This window comes from Mytilus trossulus, unplaced genomic scaffold, assembly GCF_036588685.1.
Source record: "Mytilus trossulus isolate FHL-02 unplaced genomic scaffold, PNRI_Mtr1.1.1.hap1 h1tg000899l__unscaffolded, whole genome shotgun sequence".
Lineage (NCBI taxonomy): Eukaryota > Metazoa > Mollusca > Bivalvia > Mytilida > Mytilidae > Mytilus > Mytilus trossulus.
Window position 1 is genome coordinate 14,483 of NW_026963538.1, and position 18,766 is coordinate 33,248.

General features: G+C 34.4%; 16 non-coding genes across 16 annotated transcripts; all 16 read right to left on the bottom strand.

The window, feature by feature from the left end:
* Positions 1 to 860: 860 nt before the first annotated feature.
* Positions 861 to 1,053, bottom strand: LOC134703167 (U2 spliceosomal RNA). Its single transcript, XR_010104787.1, has one exon. It is a non-coding gene; the product is annotated as a U2 spliceosomal RNA (small nuclear RNA).
* A 977-nt stretch (positions 1,054 to 2,030) lies between these two features.
* LOC134703168 (U2 spliceosomal RNA) lies at positions 2,031 to 2,223 on the bottom strand. The gene has a single exon (XR_010104788.1). It is a non-coding gene; the product is annotated as a U2 spliceosomal RNA (small nuclear RNA).
* A 977-nt stretch (positions 2,224 to 3,200) lies between these two features.
* On the bottom strand, positions 3,201 to 3,393 carry LOC134703170 (U2 spliceosomal RNA). Its single transcript, XR_010104790.1, has one exon. It is a non-coding gene; the product is annotated as a U2 spliceosomal RNA (small nuclear RNA).
* Positions 3,394 to 4,370: 977 nt separating this feature from the next.
* LOC134703171 (U2 spliceosomal RNA) lies at positions 4,371 to 4,563 on the bottom strand. The gene has a single exon (XR_010104791.1). It is a non-coding gene; the product is annotated as a U2 spliceosomal RNA (small nuclear RNA).
* A 977-nt stretch (positions 4,564 to 5,540) lies between these two features.
* Positions 5,541 to 5,733, bottom strand: LOC134703172 (U2 spliceosomal RNA). Its single transcript, XR_010104792.1, has one exon. It is a non-coding gene; the product is annotated as a U2 spliceosomal RNA (small nuclear RNA).
* A 979-nt stretch (positions 5,734 to 6,712) lies between these two features.
* On the bottom strand, positions 6,713 to 6,905 carry LOC134703173 (U2 spliceosomal RNA). Its single transcript, XR_010104793.1, has one exon. It is a non-coding gene; the product is annotated as a U2 spliceosomal RNA (small nuclear RNA).
* Positions 6,906 to 7,882: 977 nt separating this feature from the next.
* On the bottom strand, positions 7,883 to 8,075 carry LOC134703175 (U2 spliceosomal RNA). Its single transcript, XR_010104794.1, has one exon. It is a non-coding gene; the product is annotated as a U2 spliceosomal RNA (small nuclear RNA).
* Positions 8,076 to 9,052: 977 nt separating this feature from the next.
* On the bottom strand, positions 9,053 to 9,245 carry LOC134703176 (U2 spliceosomal RNA). The gene has a single exon (XR_010104795.1). It is a non-coding gene; the product is annotated as a U2 spliceosomal RNA (small nuclear RNA).
* Positions 9,246 to 10,222: 977 nt separating this feature from the next.
* Positions 10,223 to 10,415, bottom strand: LOC134703177 (U2 spliceosomal RNA). Its single transcript, XR_010104796.1, has one exon. It is a non-coding gene; the product is annotated as a U2 spliceosomal RNA (small nuclear RNA).
* A 977-nt stretch (positions 10,416 to 11,392) lies between these two features.
* LOC134703178 (U2 spliceosomal RNA) lies at positions 11,393 to 11,585 on the bottom strand. The gene has a single exon (XR_010104797.1). It is a non-coding gene; the product is annotated as a U2 spliceosomal RNA (small nuclear RNA).
* Positions 11,586 to 12,562: 977 nt separating this feature from the next.
* On the bottom strand, positions 12,563 to 12,755 carry LOC134703179 (U2 spliceosomal RNA). The gene has a single exon (XR_010104798.1). It is a non-coding gene; the product is annotated as a U2 spliceosomal RNA (small nuclear RNA).
* A 977-nt stretch (positions 12,756 to 13,732) lies between these two features.
* Positions 13,733 to 13,925, bottom strand: LOC134703180 (U2 spliceosomal RNA). Its single transcript, XR_010104799.1, has one exon. It is a non-coding gene; the product is annotated as a U2 spliceosomal RNA (small nuclear RNA).
* Positions 13,926 to 14,902: 977 nt separating this feature from the next.
* On the bottom strand, positions 14,903 to 15,095 carry LOC134703182 (U2 spliceosomal RNA). The gene has a single exon (XR_010104801.1). It is a non-coding gene; the product is annotated as a U2 spliceosomal RNA (small nuclear RNA).
* Positions 15,096 to 16,072: 977 nt separating this feature from the next.
* Positions 16,073 to 16,265, bottom strand: LOC134703183 (U2 spliceosomal RNA). Its single transcript, XR_010104802.1, has one exon. It is a non-coding gene; the product is annotated as a U2 spliceosomal RNA (small nuclear RNA).
* A 976-nt stretch (positions 16,266 to 17,241) lies between these two features.
* On the bottom strand, positions 17,242 to 17,434 carry LOC134703184 (U2 spliceosomal RNA). Its single transcript, XR_010104803.1, has one exon. It is a non-coding gene; the product is annotated as a U2 spliceosomal RNA (small nuclear RNA).
* Positions 17,435 to 18,409: 975 nt separating this feature from the next.
* Positions 18,410 to 18,603, bottom strand: LOC134703186 (U2 spliceosomal RNA). Its single transcript, XR_010104804.1, has one exon. It is a non-coding gene; the product is annotated as a U2 spliceosomal RNA (small nuclear RNA).
* Positions 18,604 to 18,766: the final 163 nt, after the last annotated feature.

The following is an 18,766-nucleotide window of genomic DNA, read 5'->3' on the forward strand; positions in this document are numbered from 1 at the left end:
AACACGAGATCTTGCTTTGCTTTAATTACCCAACAGCATGAAACGATTTCTGCATGACAAAACTGGTGTGAAAATAAAAAAAGCGGCTTGTGAAATACGGCAAGTCGCAATAAAAGGGAGAATGCATTTTTAAACGTATGTCATACGTATACGTATTCGTATTTAATCTTAATCGAACAAAACAACATGACAATTTTAATTCATTCTATGTCCGACGAACGCAGATTTCAAAGCCTTGAAAATTTCATTGATCACAAAATAAATTCAACGCTTTTTCACAATCAGCACGGACTTTTCACTCTGTCGTTTAAATAAAAAACACACAAACAGTTCATCTGTTCTATTTTTTAAAGGAATTAACCGGTACAGCTATGTTTAAATTAATTTTAAAAGGAGGAAAAAACTTACCGGCCGACTGTAGTTTCCATCGTTTGCCCTCGTTCTGAGGCGACGTCGCTATTAACGATGATTGAAACAGTAGAAGGGGACGTAATTATTTTCCCCGCGTTTTTCCGTAACGCTAAAAATTTATATAGAGTTTGTTTTAAAGGAACGAGAATACATTATTACACTGACATATGCTGTTATGAATACAAGCGAGAGAGAAAAAGAGAAAAAAAAAAAACCATCACATTATTAGAAAAGAAAAAAATACTTTTCAGAGAACAGACATAAAAAAATAAAATAATATGCGATTTATTTTACATGCGCGAGAAGTAGAATTAATTTACAACAATGAGTAAAACTATACAATACATAACATAAAATAATATAGAAAAAGTATTAGAGAATATTTTACTGGGGCTGTTTCTCAGACTATAGAAGGAGCTATTTTTCTATTTTAATTTTCTCCCCGAAATGGGGAGTGAGCCGATCCTGGAGGTACTGCAATACCAGGCCAACTCGTGGCAAGAGCGGTGCAAGCACCTAACATCTCACCTAGTTGCAAAAATCAGTTTAATATCGAAGTACCCACATGGGGTACGTATCAGATATTAAGCTGATAAGAACAGATACTACACTTTGATCTTAGCCAAAAGGCCGAGAAGCGATACTCAAATGTTTCCGAGTTTCCAAAGCCTATAAATCCTATGTCTTACTCAGACACGGTGTTTTAATTTTAAAACAAGCTACACAAATTTTGCAAATGTATATACAAAAAGCACACGAAACACGAGATCTTGCTTTGCTTTAATTACCCAACAGCATGAAACGATTTCTGCATGACAAAACTGGTGTGAAAATAAAAAAAGCGGCTTGTGAAATACGGCAAGTCGCAATAAAAGGGAGAATGCATTTTTAAACGTATGTCATACGTATACGTATTCGTATTTAATCTTAATCGAACAAAACAACATGACAATTTTAATTCATTCTATGTCCGACGAACGCAGATTTCAAAGCCTTGAAAATTTCATTGATCACAAAATAAATTCAACGCTTTTTCACAATCAGCACGGACTTTTCACTCTGTCGTTTAAATAAAAAACACACAAACAGTTCATCTGTTCTATTTTTTAAAGGAATTAACCGGTACAGCTATGTTTAAATTAATTTTAAAAGGAGGAAAAAACTTACCGGCCGACTGTAGTTTCCATCGTTTGCCCTCGTTCTGAGGCGACGTCGCTATTAACGATGATTGAAACAGTAGAAGGGGACGTAATTATTTTCCCCGCGTTTTTCCGTAACGCTAAAAATTTATATAGAGTTTGTTTTAAAGGAACGAGAATACATTATTACACTGACATATGCTGTTATGAATACAAGCGAGAGAGAAAAAGAGAAAAAAAAAAAACCATCACATTATTAGAAAAGAAAAAAATACTTTTCAGAGAACAGACATAAAAAAATAAAATAATATGCGATTTATTTTACATGCGCGAGAAGTAGAATTAATTTACAACAATGAGTAAAACTATACAATACATAACATAAAATAATATAGAAAAAGTATTAGAGAATATTTTACTGGGGCTGTTTCTCAGACTATAGAAGGAGCTATTTTTCTATTTTAATTTTCTCCCCGAAATGGGGAGTGAGCCGATCCTGGAGGTACTGCAATACCAGGCCAACTCGTGGCAAGAGCGGTGCAAGCACCTAACATCTCACCTAGTTGCAAAAATCAGTTTAATATCGAAGTACCCACATGGGGTACGTATCAGATATTAAGCTGATAAGAACAGATACTACACTTTGATCTTAGCCAAAAGGCCGAGAAGCGATACTCAAATGTTTCCGAGTTTCCAAAGCCTATAAATCCTATGTCTTACTCAGACACGGTGTTTTAATTTTAAAACAAGCTACACAAATTTTGCAAATGTATATACAAAAAGCACACGAAACACGAGATCTTGCTTTGCTTTAATTACCCAACAGCATGAAACGATTTCTGCATGACAAAACTGGTGTGAAAATAAAAAAAGCGGCTTGTGAAATACGGCAAGTCGCAATAAAAGGGAGAATGCATTTTTAAACGTATGTCATACGTATACGTATTCGTATTTAATCTTAATCGAACAAAACAACATGACAATTTTAATTCATTCTATGTCCGACGAACGCAGATTTCAAAGCCTTGAAAATTTCATTGATCACAAAATAAATTCAACGCTTTTTCACAATCAGCACGGACTTTTCACTCTGTCGTTTAAATAAAAAACACACAAACAGTTCATCTGTTCTATTTTTTAAAGGAATTAACCGGTACAGCTATGTTTAAATTAATTTTAAAAGGAGGAAAAAACTTACCGGCCGACTGTAGTTTCCATCGTTTGCCCTCGTTCTGAGGCGACGTCGCTATTAACGATGATTGAAACAGTAGAAGGGGACGTAATTATTTTCCCCGCGTTTTTCCGTAACGCTAAAAATTTATATAGAGTTTGTTTTAAAGGAACGAGAATACATTATTACACTGACATATGCTGTTATGAATACAAGCGAGAGAGAAAAAGAGAAAAAAAAAAAACCATCACATTATTAGAAAAGAAAAAAATACTTTTCAGAGAACAGACATAAAAAAATAAAATAATATGCGATTTATTTTACATGCGCGAGAAGTAGAATTAATTTACAACAATGAGTAAAACTATACAATACATAACATAAAATAATATAGAAAAAGTATTAGAGAATATTTTACTGGGGCTGTTTCTCAGACTATAGAAGGAGCTATTTTTCTATTTTAATTTTCTCCCCGAAATGGGGAGTGAGCCGATCCTGGAGGTACTGCAATACCAGGCCAACTCGTGGCAAGAGCGGTGCAAGCACCTAACATCTCACCTAGTTGCAAAAATCAGTTTAATATCGAAGTACCCACATGGGGTACGTATCAGATATTAAGCTGATAAGAACAGATACTACACTTTGATCTTAGCCAAAAGGCCGAGAAGCGATACTCAAATGTTTCCGAGTTTCCAAAGCCTATAAATCCTATGTCTTACTCAGACACGGTGTTTTAATTTTAAAACAAGCTACACAAATTTTGCAAATGTATATACAAAAAGCACACGAAACACGAGATCTTGCTTTGCTTTAATTACCCAACAGCATGAAACGATTTCTGCATGACAAAACTGGTGTGAAAATAAAAAAAGCGGCTTGTGAAATACGGCAAGTCGCAATAAAAGGGAGAATGCATTTTTAAACGTATGTCATACGTATACGTATTCGTATTTAATCTTAATCGAACAAAACAACATGACAATTTTAATTCATTCTATGTCCGACGAACGCAGATTTCAAAGCCTTGAAAATTTCATTGATCACAAAATAAATTCAACGCTTTTTCACAATCAGCACGGACTTTTCACTCTGTCGTTTAAATAAAAAACACACAAACAGTTCATCTGTTCTATTTTTTAAAGGAATTAACCGGTACAGCTATGTTTAAATTAATTTTAAAAGGAGGAAAAAACTTACCGGCCGACTGTAGTTTCCATCGTTTGCCCTCGTTCTGAGGCGACGTCGCTATTAACGATGATTGAAACAGTAGAAGGGGACGTAATTATTTTCCCCGCGTTTTTCCGTAACGCTAAAAATTTATATAGAGTTTGTTTTAAAGGAACGAGAATACATTATTACACTGACATATGCTGTTATGAATACAAGCGAGAGAGAAAAAGAGAAAAAAAAAAAACCATCACATTATTAGAAAAGAAAAAAATACTTTTCAGAGAACAGACATAAAAAAATAAAATAATATGCGATTTATTTTACATGCGCGAGAAGTAGAATTAATTTACAACAATGAGTAAAACTATACAATACATAACATAAAATAATATAGAAAAAGTATTAGAGAATATTTTACTGGGGCTGTTTCTCAGACTATAGAAGGAGCTATTTTTCTATTTTAATTTTCTCCCCGAAATGGGGAGTGAGCCGATCCTGGAGGTACTGCAATACCAGGCCAACTCGTGGCAAGAGCGGTGCAAGCACCTAACATCTCACCTAGTTGCAAAAATCAGTTTAATATCGAAGTACCCACATGGGGTACGTATCAGATATTAAGCTGATAAGAACAGATACTACACTTTGATCTTAGCCAAAAGGCCGAGAAGCGATACTCAAATGTTTCCGAGTTTCCAAAGCCTATAAATCCTATGTCTTACTCAGACACGGTGTTTTAATTTTAAAACAAGCTACACAAATTTTGCAAATGTATATACAAAAAGCACACGAAACACGAGATCTTGCTTTGCTTTAATTACCCAACAGCATGAAACGATTTCTGCATGACAAAACTGGTGTGAAAATAAAAAAAGCGGCTTGTGAAATACGGCAAGTCGCAATAAAAGGGAGAATGCATTTTTAAACGTATGTCATACGTATACGTATTCGTATTTAATCTTAATCGAACAAAACAACATGACAATTTTAATTCATTCTATGTCCGACGAACGCAGATTTCAAAGCCTTGAAAATTTCATTGATCACAAAATAAATTCAACGCTTTTTCACAATCAGCACGGACTTTTCACTCTGTCGTTTAAATAAAAAACACACAAACAGTTCATCTGTTCTATTTTTTAAAGGAATTAACCGGTACAGCTATGTTTAAATTAATTTTAAAAGGAGGAAAAAACTTACCGGCCGACTGTAGTTTCCATCGTTTGCCCTCGTTCTGAGGCGACGTCGCTATTAACGATGATTGAAACAGTAGAAGGGGACGTAATTATTTTCCCCGCGTTTTTCCGTAACGCTAAAAATTTATATAGAGTTTGTTTTAAAGGAACGAGAATACATTATTACACTGACATATGCTGTTATGAATACAAGCGAGAGAGAAAAAGAGAAAAAAAAAAAACCATCACATTATTAGAAAAGAAAAAAATACTTTTCAGAGAACAGACATAAAAAAATAAAATAATATGCGATTTATTTTACATGCGCGAGAAGTAGAATTAATTTACAACAATGAGTAAAACTATACAATACATAACATAAAATAATATAGAAAAAGTATTAGAGAATATTTTACTGGGGCTGTTTCTCAGACTATAGAAGGAGCTATTTTTCTATTTTAATTTTCTCCCCGAAATGGGGAGTGAGCCGATCCTGGAGGTACTGCAATACCAGGCCAACTCGTGGCAAGAGCGGTGCAAGCACCTAACATCTCACCTAGTTGCAAAAATCAGTTTAATATCGAAGTACCCACATGGGGTACGTATCAGATATTAAGCTGATAAGAACAGATACTACACTTTGATCTTAGCCAAAAGGCCGAGAAGCGATACTCAAATGTTTCCGAGTTTCCAAAGCCTATAAATCCTATGTCTTACTCAGACACGGTGTTTTAATTTTAAAACAAGCTACACAAATTTTGCAAATGTATATACAAAAAGCACACGAAACACGAGATCTTGCTTTGCTTTAATTACCCAACAGCATGAAACGATTTCTGCATGACAAAACTGGTGTGAAAATAAAAAAAGCGGCTTGTGAAATACGGCAAGTCGCAATAAAAGGGAGAATGCATTTTTAAACGTATGTCATACGTATACGTATTCGTATTTAATCTTAATCGAACAAAACAACATGACAATTTTAATTCATTCTATGTCCGACGAACGCAGATTTCAAAGCCTTGAAAATTTCATTGATCACAAAATAAATTCAACGCTTTTTCACAATCAGCACGGACTTTTCACTCTGTCGTTTAAATAAAAAACACACACAAACAGTTCATCTGTTCTATTTTTTAAAGGAATTAACCGGTACAGCTATGTTTAAATTAATTTTAAAAGGAGGAAAAAACTTACCGGCCGACTGTAGTTTCCATCGTTTGCCCTCGTTCTGAGGCGACGTCGCTATTAACGATGATTGAAACAGTAGAAGGGGACGTAATTATTTTCCCCGCGTTTTTCCGTAACGCTAAAAATTTATATAGAGTTTGTTTTAAAGGAACGAGAATACATTATTACACTGACATATGCTGTTATGAATACAAGCGAGAGAGAAAAAGAGAAAAAAAAAAAACCATCACATTATTAGAAAAGAAAAAAATACTTTTCAGAGAACAGACATAAAAAAATAAAATAATATGCGATTTATTTTACATGCGCGAGAAGTAGAATTAATTTACAACAATGAGTAAAACTATACAATACATAACATAAAATAATATAGAAAAAGTATTAGAGAATATTTTACTGGGGCTGTTTCTCAGACTATAGAAGGAGCTATTTTTCTATTTTAATTTTCTCCCCGAAATGGGGAGTGAGCCGATCCTGGAGGTACTGCAATACCAGGCCAACTCGTGGCAAGAGCGGTGCAAGCACCTAACATCTCACCTAGTTGCAAAAATCAGTTTAATATCGAAGTACCCACATGGGGTACGTATCAGATATTAAGCTGATAAGAACAGATACTACACTTTGATCTTAGCCAAAAGGCCGAGAAGCGATACTCAAATGTTTCCGAGTTTCCAAAGCCTATAAATCCTATGTCTTACTCAGACACGGTGTTTTAATTTTAAAACAAGCTACACAAATTTTGCAAATGTATATACAAAAAGCACACGAAACACGAGATCTTGCTTTGCTTTAATTACCCAACAGCATGAAACGATTTCTGCATGACAAAACTGGTGTGAAAATAAAAAAAGCGGCTTGTGAAATACGGCAAGTCGCAATAAAAGGGAGAATGCATTTTTAAACGTATGTCATACGTATACGTATTCGTATTTAATCTTAATCGAACAAAACAACATGACAATTTTAATTCATTCTATGTCCGACGAACGCAGATTTCAAAGCCTTGAAAATTTCATTGATCACAAAATAAATTCAACGCTTTTTCACAATCAGCACGGACTTTTCACTCTGTCGTTTAAATAAAAAACACACAAACAGTTCATCTGTTCTATTTTTTAAAGGAATTAACCGGTACAGCTATGTTTAAATTAATTTTAAAAGGAGGAAAAAACTTACCGGCCGACTGTAGTTTCCATCGTTTGCCCTCGTTCTGAGGCGACGTCGCTATTAACGATGATTGAAACAGTAGAAGGGGACGTAATTATTTTCCCCGCGTTTTTCCGTAACGCTAAAAATTTATATAGAGTTTGTTTTAAAGGAACGAGAATACATTATTACACTGACATATGCTGTTATGAATACAAGCGAGAGAGAAAAAGAGAAAAAAAAAAAACCATCACATTATTAGAAAAGAAAAAAATACTTTTCAGAGAACAGACATAAAAAAATAAAATAATATGCGATTTATTTTACATGCGCGAGAAGTAGAATTAATTTACAACAATGAGTAAAACTATACAATACATAACATAAAATAATATAGAAAAAGTATTAGAGAATATTTTACTGGGGCTGTTTCTCAGACTATAGAAGGAGCTATTTTTCTATTTTAATTTTCTCCCCGAAATGGGGAGTGAGCCGATCCTGGAGGTACTGCAATACCAGGCCAACTCGTGGCAAGAGCGGTGCAAGCACCTAACATCTCACCTAGTTGCAAAAATCAGTTTAATATCGAAGTACCCACATGGGGTACGTATCAGATATTAAGCTGATAAGAACAGATACTACACTTTGATCTTAGCCAAAAGGCCGAGAAGCGATACTCAAATGTTTCCGAGTTTCCAAAGCCTATAAATCCTATGTCTTACTCAGACACGGTGTTTTAATTTTAAAACAAGCTACACAAATTTTGCAAATGTATATACAAAAAGCACACGAAACACGAGATCTTGCTTTGCTTTAATTACCCAACAGCATGAAACGATTTCTGCATGACAAAACTGGTGTGAAAATAAAAAAAGCGGCTTGTGAAATACGGCAAGTCGCAATAAAAGGGAGAATGCATTTTTAAACGTATGTCATACGTATACGTATTCGTATTTAATCTTAATCGAACAAAACAACATGACAATTTTAATTCATTCTATGTCCGACGAACGCAGATTTCAAAGCCTTGAAAATTTCATTGATCACAAAATAAATTCAACGCTTTTTCACAATCAGCACGGACTTTTCACTCTGTCGTTTAAATAAAAAACACACAAACAGTTCATCTGTTCTATTTTTTAAAGGAATTAACCGGTACAGCTATGTTTAAATTAATTTTAAAAGGAGGAAAAAACTTACCGGCCGACTGTAGTTTCCATCGTTTGCCCTCGTTCTGAGGCGACGTCGCTATTAACGATGATTGAAACAGTAGAAGGGGACGTAATTATTTTCCCCGCGTTTTTCCGTAACGCTAAAAATTTATATAGAGTTTGTTTTAAAGGAACGAGAATACATTATTACACTGACATATGCTGTTATGAATACAAGCGAGAGAGAAAAAGAGAAAAAAAAAAAACCATCACATTATTAGAAAAGAAAAAAATACTTTTCAGAGAACAGACATAAAAAAATAAAATAATATGCGATTTATTTTACATGCGCGAGAAGTAGAATTAATTTACAACAATGAGTAAAACTATACAATACATAACATAAAATAATATAGAAAAAGTATTAGAGAATATTTTACTGGGGCTGTTTCTCAGACTATAGAAGGAGCTATTTTTCTATTTTAATTTTCTCCCCGAAATGGGGAGTGAGCCGATCCTGGAGGTACTGCAATACCAGGCCAACTCGTGGCAAGAGCGGTGCAAGCACCTAACATCTCACCTAGTTGCAAAAATCAGTTTAATATCGAAGTACCCACATGGGGTACGTATCAGATATTAAGCTGATAAGAACAGATACTACACTTTGATCTTAGCCAAAAGGCCGAGAAGCGATACTCAAATGTTTCCGAGTTTCCAAAGCCTATAAATCCTATGTCTTACTCAGACACGGTGTTTTAATTTTAAAACAAGCTACACAAATTTTGCAAATGTATATACAAAAAGCACACGAAACACGAGATCTTGCTTTGCTTTAATTACCCAACAGCATGAAACGATTTCTGCATGACAAAACTGGTGTGAAAATAAAAAAAGCGGCTTGTGAAATACGGCAAGTCGCAATAAAAGGGAGAATGCATTTTTAAACGTATGTCATACGTATACGTATTCGTATTTAATCTTAATCGAACAAAACAACATGACAATTTTAATTCATTCTATGTCCGACGAACGCAGATTTCAAAGCCTTGAAAATTTCATTGATCACAAAATAAATTCAACGCTTTTTCACAATCAGCACGGACTTTTCACTCTGTCGTTTAAATAAAAAACACACAAACAGTTCATCTGTTCTATTTTTTAAAGGAATTAACCGGTACAGCTATGTTTAAATTAATTTTAAAAGGAGGAAAAAACTTACCGGCCGACTGTAGTTTCCATCGTTTGCCCTCGTTCTGAGGCGACGTCGCTATTAACGATGATTGAAACAGTAGAAGGGGACGTAATTATTTTCCCCGCGTTTTTCCGTAACGCTAAAAATTTATATAGAGTTTGTTTTAAAGGAACGAGAATACATTATTACACTGACATATGCTGTTATGAATACAAGCGAGAGAGAAAAAGAGAAAAAAAAAAAACCATCACATTATTAGAAAAGAAAAAAATACTTTTCAGAGAACAGACATAAAAAAATAAAATAATATGCGATTTATTTTACATGCGCGAGAAGTAGAATTAATTTACAACAATGAGTAAAACTATACAATACATAACATAAAATAATATAGAAAAAGTATTAGAGAATATTTTACTGGGGCTGTTTCTCAGACTATAGAAGGAGCTATTTTTCTATTTTAATTTTCTCCCCGAAATGGGGAGTGAGCCGATCCTGGAGGTACTGCAATACCAGGCCAACTCGTGGCAAGAGCGGTGCAAGCACCTAACATCTCACCTAGTTGCAAAAATCAGTTTAATATCGAAGTACCCACATGGGGTACGTATCAGATATTAAGCTGATAAGAACAGATACTACACTTTGATCTTAGCCAAAAGGCCGAGAAGCGATACTCAAATGTTTCCGAGTTTCCAAAGCCTATAAATCCTATGTCTTACTCAGACACGGTGTTTTAATTTTAAAACAAGCTACACAAATTTTGCAAATGTATATACAAAAAGCACACGAAACACGAGATCTTGCTTTGCTTTAATTACCCAACAGCATGAAACGATTTCTGCATGACAAAACTGGTGTGAAAATAAAAAAAGCGGCTTGTGAAATACGGCAAGTCGCAATAAAAGGGAGAATGCATTTTTAAACGTATGTCATACGTATACGTATTCGTATTTAATCTTAATCGAACAAAACAACATGACAATTTTAATTCATTCTATGTCCGACGAACGCAGATTTCAAAGCCTTGAAAATTTCATTGATCACAAAATAAATTCAACGCTTTTTCACAATCAGCACGGACTTTTCACTCTGTCGTTTAAATAAAAAACACACAAACAGTTCATCTGTTCTATTTTTTAAAGGAATTAACCGGTACAGCTATGTTTAAATTAATTTTAAAAGGAGGAAAAAACTTACCGGCCGACTGTAGTTTCCATCGTTTGCCCTCGTTCTGAGGCGACGTCGCTATTAACGATGATTGAAACAGTAGAAGGGGACGTAATTATTTTCCCCGCGTTTTTCCGTAACGCTAAAAATTTATATAGAGTTTGTTTTAAAGGAACGAGAATACATTATTACACTGACATATGCTGTTATGAATACAAGCGAGAGAGAAAAAGAGAAAAAAAAAAAACCATCACATTATTAGAAAAGAAAAAAATACTTTTCAGAGAACAGACATAAAAAAATAAAATAATATGCGATTTATTTTACATGCGCGAGAAGTAGAATTAATTTACAACAATGAGTAAAACTATACAATACATAACATAAAATAATATAGAAAAAGTATTAGAGAATATTTTACTGGGGCTGTTTCTCAGACTATAGAAGGAGCTATTTTTCTATTTTAATTTTCTCCCCGAAATGGGGAGTGAGCCGATCCTGGAGGTACTGCAATACCAGGCCAACTCGTGGCAAGAGCGGTGCAAGCACCTAACATCTCACCTAGTTGCAAAAATCAGTTTAATATCGAAGTACCCACATGGGGTACGTATCAGATATTAAGCTGATAAGAACAGATACTACACTTTGATCTTAGCCAAAAGGCCGAGAAGCGATACTCAAATGTTTCCGAGTTTCCAAAGCCTATAAATCCTATGTCTTACTCAGACACGGTGTTTTAATTTTAAAACAAGCTACACAAATTTTGCAAATGTATATACAAAAAGCACACGAAACACGAGATCTTGCTTTGCTTTAATTACCCAACAGCATGAAACGATTTCTGCATGACAAAACTGGTGTGAAAATAAAAAAAGCGGCTTGTGAAATACGGCAAGTCGCAATAAAAGGGAGAATGCATTTTTAAACGTATGTCATACGTATACGTATTCGTATTTAATCTTAATCGAACAAAACAACATGACAATTTTAATTCATTCTATGTCCGACGAACGCAGATTTCAAAGCCTTGAAAATTTCATTGATCACAAAATAAATTCAACGCTTTTTCACAATCAGCACGGACTTTTCACTCTGTCGTTTAAATAAAAAACACACAAACAGTTCATCTGTTCTATTTTTTAAAGGAATTAACCGGTACAGCTATGTTTAAATTAATTTTAAAAGGAGGAAAAAACTTACCGGCCGACTGTAGTTTCCATCGTTTGCCCTCGTTCTGAGGCGACGTCGCTATTAACGATGATTGAAACAGTAGAAGGGGACGTAATTATTTTCCCCGCGTTTTTCCGTAACGCTAAAAATTTATATAGAGTTTGTTTTAAAGGAACGAGAATACATTATTACACTGACATATGCTGTTATGAATACAAGCGAGAGAGAAAAAGAGAAAAAAAAAAAACCATCACATTATTAGAAAAGAAAAAAATACTTTTCAGAGAACAGACATAAAAAAATAAAATAATATGCGATTTATTTTACATGCGCGAGAAGTAGAATTAATTTACAACAATGAGTAAAACTATACAATACATAACATAAAATAATATAGAAAAAGTATTAGAGAATATTTTACTGGGGCTGTTTCTCAGACTATAGAAGGAGCTATTTTTCTATTTTAATTTTCTCCCCGAAATGGGGAGTGAGCCGATCCTGGAGGTACTGCAATACCAGGCCAACTCGTGGCAAGAGCGGTGCAAGCACCTAACATCTCACCTAGTTGCAAAAATCAGTTTAATATCGAAGTACCCACATGGGGTACGTATCAGATATTAAGCTGATAAGAACAGATACTACACTTTGATCTTAGCCAAAAGGCCGAGAAGCGATACTCAAATGTTTCCGAGTTTCCAAAGCCTATAAATCCTATGTCTTACTCAGACACGGTGTTTTAATTTTAAAACAAGCTACACAAATTTTGCAAATGTATATACAAAAAGCACACGAAACACGAGATCTTGCTTTGCTTTAATTACCCAACAGCATGAAACGATTTCTGCATGACAAAACTGGTGTGAAAATAAAAAAAGCGGCTTGTGAAATACGGCAAGTCGCAATAAAAGGGAGAATGCATTTTTAAACGTATGTCATACGTATACGTATTCGTATTTAATCTTAATCGAACAAAACAACATGACAATTTTAATTCATTCTATGTCCGACGAACGCAGATTTCAAAGCCTTGAAAATTTCATTGATCACAAAATAAATTCAACGCTTTTTCACAATCAGCACGGACTTTTCACTCTGTCGTTTAAATAAAAAACACACAAACAGTTCATCTGTTCTATTTTTTAAAGGAATTAACCGGTACAGCTATGTTTAAATTAATTTTAAAAGGAGGAAAAAACTTACCGGCCGACTGTAGTTTCCATCGTTTGCCCTCGTTCTGAGGCGACGTCGCTATTAACGATGATTGAAACAGTAGAAGGGGACGTAATTATTTTCCCCGCGTTTTTCCGTAACGCTAAAAATTTATATAGAGTTTGTTTTAAAGGAACGAGAATACATTATTACACTGACATATGCTGTTATGAATACAAGCGAGAGAGAAAAAGAGAAAAAAAAAAAACCATCACATTATTAGAAAAGAAAAAAATACTTTTCAGAGAACAGACATAAAAAAATAAAATAATATGCGATTTATTTTACATGCGCGAGAAGTAGAATTAATTTACAACAATGAGTAAAACTATACAATACATAACATAAAATAATATAGAAAAAGTATTAGAGAATATTTTACTGGGGCTGTTTCTCAGACTATAGAAGGAGCTATTTTTCTATTTTAATTTTCTCCCCGAAATGGGGAGTGAGCCGATCCTGGAGGTACTGCAATACCAGGCCAACTCGTGGCAAGAGCGGTGCAAGCACCTAACATCTCACCTAGTTGCAAAAATCAGTTTAATATCGAAGTACCCACATGGGGTACGTATCAGATATTAAGCTGATAAGAACAGATACTACACTTTGATCTTAGCCAAAAGGCCGAGAAGCGATACTCAAATGTTTCCGAGTTTCCAAAGCCTATAAATCCTATGTCTTACTCAGACACGGTGTTTTAATTTTAAAACAAGCTACACAAATTTTGCAAATGTATATACAAAAAGCACACGAAACACGAGATCTTGCTTTGCTTTAATTACCCAACAGCATGAAACGATTTCTGCATGACAAAACTGGTGTGAAAATAAAAAAAGCGGCTTGTGAAATACGGCAAGTCGCAATAAAAGGGAGAATGCATTTTTAAACGTATGTCATACGTATACGTATTCGTATTTAATCTTAATCGAACAAAACAACATGACAATTTTAATTCATTCTATGTCCGACGAACGCAGATTTCAAAGCCTTGAAAATTTCATTGATCACAAAATAAATTCAACGCTTTTTCACAATCAGCACGGACTTTTCACTCTGTCGTTTAAATAAAAAACACACAAACAGTTCATCTGTTCTATTTTTTAAAGGAATTAACCGGTACAGCTATGTTTAAATTAATTTTAAAAGGAGGAAAAAACTTACCGGCCGACTGTAGTTTCCATCGTTTGCCCTCGTTCTGAGGCGACGTCGCTATTAACGATGATTGAAACAGTAGAAGGGGACGTAATTATTTTCCCCGCGTTTTTCCGTAACGCTAAAAATTTATATAGAGTTTGTTTTAAAGGAACGAGAATACATTATTACACTGACATATGCTGTTATGAATACAAGCGAGAGAGAAAAAGAGAAAAAAAAAAAACCATCACATTATTAGAAAAGAAAAAAATACTTTTCAGAGAACAGACATAAAAAAATAAAATAATATGCGATTTATTTTACATGCGCGAGAAGTAGAATTAATTTACAACAATGAGTAAAACTATACAATACATAACATAAAATAATATAGAAAAAGTATTAGAGAATATTTTACTGGGGCTGTTTCTCAGACTATAGAAGGAGCTATTTTTCTATTTTAATTTTCTCCCCGAAATGGGGAGTGAGCCGATCCTGGAGGTACTGCAATACCAGGCCAACTCGTGGCAAGAGCGGTGCAAGCACCTAACATCTCACCTAGTTGCAAAAATCAGTTTAATATCGAAGTACCCACATGGGGTACGTATCAGATATTAAGCTGATAAGAACAGATACTACACTTTGATCTTAGCCAAAAGGCCGAGAAGCGATACTCAAATGTTTCCGAGTTTCCAAAGCCTATAAATCCTATGTCTTACTCAGACACGGTGTTTTAATTTTAAAACAAGCTACACAAATTTTGCAAATGTATATACAAAAAGCACACGAAACACGAGATCTTGCTTTGCTTTAATTACCCAACAGCATGAAACGATTTCTGCATGACAAAACTGGTGTGAAAATAAAAAAAGCGGCTTGTGAAATACGGCAAGTCGCAATAAAAGGGAGAATGCATTTTTAAACGTATGTCATACGTATACGTATTCGTATTTAATCTTAATCGAACAAAACAACATGACAATTTTAATTCATTCTATGTCCGACGAACGCAGATTTCAAAGCCTTGAAAATTTCATTGATCACAAAATAAATTCAACGCTTTTTCACAATCAGCACGGACTTTTCACTCTGTCGTTTAAATAAAAAACACACAAACAGTTCATCTGTTCTATTTTTTAAAGGAATTAACCGGTACAGCTATGTTTAAATTAATTTTAAAAGGAGGAAAAAACTTACCGGCCGACTGTAGTTTCCATCGTTTGCCCTCGTTCTGAGGCGACGTCGCTATTAACGATGATTGAAACAGTAGAAGGGGACGTAATTATTTTCCCCGCGTTTTTCCGTAACGCTAAAAATTTATATAGAGTTTGTTTTAAAGGAACGAGAATACATTATTACACTGACATATGCTGTTATGAATACAAGCGAGAGAGAAAAAGAGAAAAAAAAAAAACCATCACATTATTAGAAAAGAAAAAAATACTTTTCAGAGAACAGACATAAAAAAATAAAATAATATGCGATTTATTTTACATGCGCGAGAAGTAGAATTAATTTACAACAATGAGTAAAACTATACAATACATAACATAAAATAATATAGAAAAAGTATTAGAGAATATTTTACTGGGGCTGTTTCTCAGACTATAGAAGGAGCTATTTTTCTATTTTAATTTTCTCCCCGAAATGGGGAGTGAGCCGATCCTGGAGGTACTGCAATACCAGGCCAACTCGTGGCAAGAGCGGTGCAAGCACCTAACATCTCACCTAGTTGCAAAAATCAGTTTAATATCGAAGTACCCACATGGGGTACGTATCAGATATTAAGCTGATAAGAACAGATACTACACTTTGATCTTAGCCAAAAGGCCGAGAAGCGATACTCAAATGTTTCCGAGTTTCCAAAGCCTATAAATCCTATGTCTTACTCAGACACGGTGTTTTAATTTTAAAACAAGCTACACAAATTTTGCAAATGTATATACAAAAAGCACACGAAACACGAGATCTTGCTTTGCTTTAATTACCCAACAGCATGAAACGATTTCTGCATGACAAAACTGGTGTGAAAATAAAAAAAGCGGCTTGTGAAATACGGCAAGTCGCAATAAAAGGGAGAATGCATTTTTAAACGTATGTCATACGTATACGTATTCGTATTTAATCTTAATCGAACAAAACAACATGACAATTTTAATTCATTCTATGTCCGACGAACGCAGATTTCAAAGCCTTGAAAATTTCATTGATCACAAAATAAATTCAACGCTTTTTCACAATCAGCACGGACTTTTCACTCTGTCGTTTAAATAAAAAACACACAAACAGTTCATCTGTTCTATTTTTTAAAGGAATTAACCGGTACAGCTATGTTTAAATTAATTTTAAAAGGAGGAAAAAACTTACCGGCCGACTGTAGTTTCCATCGTTTGCCCTCGTTCTGAGGCGACGTCGCTATTAACGATGATTGAAACAGTAGAAGGGGACGTAATTATTTTCCCCGCGTTTTTCCGTAACGCTAAAAATTTATATAGAGTTTGTTTTAAAGGAACGAGAATACATTATTACACTGACATATGCTGTTATGAATACAAGCGAGAGAGAAAAAGAGAAAAAAAAAAACCATCACATTATTAGAAAAGAAAAAAATACTTTTCAGAGAACAGACATAAAAAAATAAAATAATATGCGATTTATTTTACATGCGCGAGAAGTAGAATTAATTTACAACAATGAGTAAAACTATACAATACATAACATAAAATAATATAGAAAAAGTATTAGAGAATATTTTACTGGGGCTGTTTCTCAGACTATAGAAGGAGCTATTTTTCTATTTTAATTTTCTCCCCGAAATGGGGAGTGAGCCGATCCTGGAGGTACTGCAATACCAGGCCAACTCGTGGCAAGAGCGGTGCAAGCACCTAACATCTCACCTAGTTGCAAAAATCAGTTTAATATCGAAGTACCCACATGGGGTACGTATCAGATATTAAGCTGATAAGAACAGATACTACACTTTGATCTTAGCCAAAAGGCCGAGAAGCGATACTCAAATGTTTCCGAGTTTCCAAAGCCTATAAATCCTATGTCTTACTCAGACACGGTGTTTTAATTTTAAAACAAGCTACACAAATTTTGCAAATGTATATACAAAAAGCACACGAAACACGAGATCTTGCTTTGCTTTAATTACCCAACAGCATGAAACGATTTCTGCATGACAAAACTGGTGTGAAAATAAAAAAAGCGGCTTGTGAAATACGGCAAGTCGCAATAAAAGGGAGAATGCATTTTTAAACGTATGTCATACGTATACGTATTCGTATTTAATCTTAATCGAACAAAACAACATGACAATTTTAATTCATTCTATGTCCGACGAACGCAGATTTCAAAGCCTTGAAAATTTCATTGATCACAAAATAAATTCAACGCTTTTTCACAATCAGCACGGACTTTTCACTCTGTCGTTTAAATAAAAAACACACAAACAGTTCATCTGTTCTATTTTTAAAGGAATTAACCGGTACAGCTATGTTTAAATTAATTTTAAAAGGAGGAAAAAACTTACCGGCCGACTGTAGTTTCCATCGTTTGCCCTCGTTCTGAGGCGACGTCGCTATTAACGATGATTGAAACAGTAGAAGGGGACGTAATTATTTTCCCCGCGTTTTTCCGTAACGCTAAAAATTTATATAGAGTTTGTTTTAAAGGAACGAGAATACATTATTACACTGACATATGCTGTTATGAATACAAGCGAGAGAGAAAAAGAGAAAAAAAAAAACCATCACATTATTAGAAAAGAAAAAAATACTTTTCAGAGAACAGACATAAAAAAATAAAATAATATGCGATTTATTTTACATGCGCGAGAAGTAGAATTAATTTACAACAATGAGTAAAACTATACAATACATAACATAAAATAATATAGAAAAAGTATTAGAGAATATTTTACTGGGGCTGTTTCTCAGACTATAGAAGGAGCTATTTTTCTATTTTAATTTTCTCCCCGAAATGGGGAGTGAGCCGATCCTGGAGGTACTGCAATACCAGGGCCAACTCGTGGCAAGAGCGGTGCAAGCACCTAACATCTCACCTAGTTGCAAAAATCAGTTTAATATCGAAGTACCCACATGGGGTACGTATCAGATATTAAGCTGATAAGAACAGATACTACACTTTGATCTTAGCCAAAAGGCCGAGAAGCGATACTCAAATGTTTCCGAGTTTCCAAAGCCTATAAATCCTATGTCTTACTCAGACACGGTGTTTTAATTTTAAAACAAGCTACACAAATTTTGCAAATGTATATACAAAAAGCACACGAAACACGAGATCTTGCTTTGCTTTAATTACCCAACAGCATGAAACGA